We start from the raw sequence: 3,274 nt of genomic DNA on the forward strand, positions 1-3,274 counted from the left end.
TCATTTGGGTAGAAACAGCAACGGTTTGGTGGGTTTTGGTTTTTTTCCCCTTCGTTTTCTCCTAAGGAATGTGTGATCTTGAGCATGTTAGTTTAAGTTCCCTGTGGGTCAGGAAAATTCCATCTCCTTGAAATAGCTGGGAAGTGACCTGTTTGTATAACGTAGAATAAAGGAGCTTTTGTAAAGCAGTTTTGCCTTTAACTATACTGGTATAAAGATAGTAAATAATAAATTCCACGGCCAGGCACCAGGCCAGAATCAACTGATGGGGCCAGGATCAATTAATTACAGAAGAAACAAACTCTTGGGAAGTAGCTGTAATTTGTCCCCAAACCTTTCCTTGTTCTCATATGCTATCAGGGATTCTCTTCTAGAGGGCAGAGTTAAGGTTATCTGGGCATGTAACCTCACTCTGTATTCCCTGTTTTTCCAGAGTTTGAGTTTTACTGAACTCAGTGTTCTGGAAGGTAAGAGATAGTCACAGTCAAAGTTAACTCTCTGTTAACAAAGGTTTTGTTAGTGGCAAATAATGAGACTAATCCCTCATTGCGGTTATTCCACTGACTTCAATGTGCTCTTTCCCCATTTCTAGTTCCAAATAAAAAAAAACAAATTAAAACAACCTTGAGAACTAAAATGCTGTGAGAAAGTGGAAATTTTAGTAGCTCAAATAATTCAGTTTCTTCTGTCTTGTGTGTGTGTAAATGGCACAACATGTTAATTTATAAGCACATCTTTCTTAACTTCTTCAAATATTCTGTAGTACATTAACTATATCAAGTGGGTTGTTCAATGCAGTGAGGTTTTCATGCATTGCCCAAAACATATTTTTCATGTTATGTAAATGAACACAACTCATTGAACACAAAATTGTGTATTTCATGCTGTGAACTGTGTCGGTAGCTCAAATTAATAGGCTTGTTTTTTTTCTCTCTCTCTCCATGAAAAAATGAAGAAACTGTGAAAATACCCATGGAAGAGAGGGGGTTTCTGAGAGCTGGAGTAGATATGGAGGTATTTATGAAAGGGGGAGAGGCCAAAGTAGGGCCATAGCTGGAGCAAAGGGGGAGGTTTTTTGTGCAGTTTCATTTCAGCCAGCCTCACATCCTGTAGTCCCTACTTCCCCACCCCCGAACAAAGCCACCTGTGACTCCTGAGACAGCCCCACTGCAAAAACTGCAGAGCCCCCAGCACTCCCTCTCCTAGCTGGTTCCCTGGCAGCCAGAGCTCTCCGCAGAACTGCCGTGGTTGCTCTCCTGGGTCTCTGGTCAAGGACGGCTACCGGCTTCTCCTGAGAATGCAGCTGAGAAATGATTCACTCTTCTCTAGATTCTCACCTGTGGGCTCTGAGAAGCAGGATGGGCCCTGTATGATAAAGTCCATGCAACATTCCCCTCTCATCCCAGCCCTGGTATGTCACCAGTAGCTGCTATCCCTGGGTAGCAGCCAAGGATGTTTCCCACCATTCAGGAGACCCCAGCCTGGGACTAAAGTCAGCCCAGCCCAGACCCCACACCCTAAAGTGAATAAGGAAAAGTTATTTACTTTTATATATATAAGAACTAGGGAACACCAAATGAAAGTAATAGGCAGCAGGTTTAAAACACATAAAAGGAAGTTCTTCACACAGCACCAGTCAACATGTCGAACTCCTTGCCTGAGGAGGCTGTGAAGGCTAGGACTATAACAGGGTTTAAAAGAGAATTAGATACATTAATGGAGGTTAAGTCCATGAATGGCTATTAGCCAGGATGGGTAAGGAATGGTGTCCCTAGCCTCTGTTTGTCAGAGGGTGGAGATGGATGGCAGGAGAGAGATCACTTGATCATTGCCTGTTAGGTTCACTCCGTCTGGGGCACTTGGCATTGGCCACTGTTGGCAGACAGGATACTGGGCTGGATGGACCTTTGGTCTGAGCCAGTATGGCAGTTCTTATGAAGGGAGGGAGCAAACACCGCCACAGAGTTTCTGTAGTGTAGTGGTTATCACATTTACCTAACACGCAGAAGATCCCTGGTTTGAAACCAGACAGGAACAGATGGGTTCACTCTTTCTCTCTGTCTAGCAAGGCGCTCTTACTGCTACCCCTGGCCTGTCCCTGCAATAACCCCAATCCCTGCATGACAGAGGGTGGTGAAATGAGCTGAGAAAAAGCCTTGGCATCAGCAGGGGAAAGCTAGAGGATTTGGGCCAGTCACCTTTTGAAGCCTTGTGGTTTGGTCTCCTCTGCCCTGGGAGGTTGGCCTATGGCGGCCGGCTCTTCCTGCTGCCTCCTCTGTGTGACTTGCCAAAGGAGGAAGTGAGGCAGGAATGGGGCAAAAGAGGAAAGTCGAGCTGAGGAAGGCAGGGCAGAAGCTAAGCACCTCAGTGAAGCTAAGTGGGGTTAGTAGAGCACCACCATTCGTTCTGCAAAGCCTGGGGAGGTGCGGTTGGCTGCTGAGAGGCAGAATCCTGTGCCTGCCTCTTGGCTTCCCAGGGATGGCTACTTGCAGCCCAGGAGAAGGATGGTTCTGGTTGAAAGGAAGACAAGCAAAGCTCTGGGAGGAAATTTGGGTGCGGGGTGCTGGCTCTGCGATGGGGGAGGGGGTTGGGGTTCAGGAGGGGTGGCGCTTACCCCAAGCACTGCAGCTCCCAAAGTGACCGGTACACACAACCCTGCGTCAGCAGGTCCTAGGTGAGTGGGGCCAGGAGGTTTCTGTGTGCCGCTGCCTGCAGGCGCTGCCCCCAGAGCTCCCATTGGCTGCAGTTCTTGGTGAATGGGAGCTGCGGAGTTGGTAGTCGGGGCAGAGACAGTTCATGGAGACACCTCTCCCCCACCCCAGGGGATGCTGGGACATGCCGGCCACTTCTGGGAGCGGCACTGACGGACGGAGGCAGAGTGGGCAGGGAGCCACCTCAGTGCTGCTGGCACAACTCTGCACACCCATGGGGGGAGGGGAGCAGAGGGCCTCCATGTGCTGCCTGGGTTAGGGGCAGTGCACAGAGCTGCCTCCCCTCCCACCAGTACTGGATTTACCATGGTGCAACTGGTGCCATGGCGCTGGGCCCACGGTTCAGAGGGTGCCCAGCCTGCTCTTCTCCGCCCCCCGCTCTCTTCTGTGGGGGCAGAAGCTTGATGCAGCCTGTGCCTGCAGCAGGGCAGCCTCTGCCCGCAGCCAGGCTCCCCTCCCCCGGGTCTATTACAGGAGTGGGTGGGTGGAGTGTTTTGGCCTGCGAGGTGCAGCAGGTCGGACTAGATTATCACACTGGTCCCTTCTGACCTTAAAGGCTCTGA

This window comes from Mauremys mutica, chromosome 22, assembly GCF_020497125.1.
Source record: "Mauremys mutica isolate MM-2020 ecotype Southern chromosome 22, ASM2049712v1, whole genome shotgun sequence".
Classification (NCBI taxonomy): domain Eukaryota; kingdom Metazoa; phylum Chordata; order Testudines; family Geoemydidae; genus Mauremys; species Mauremys mutica.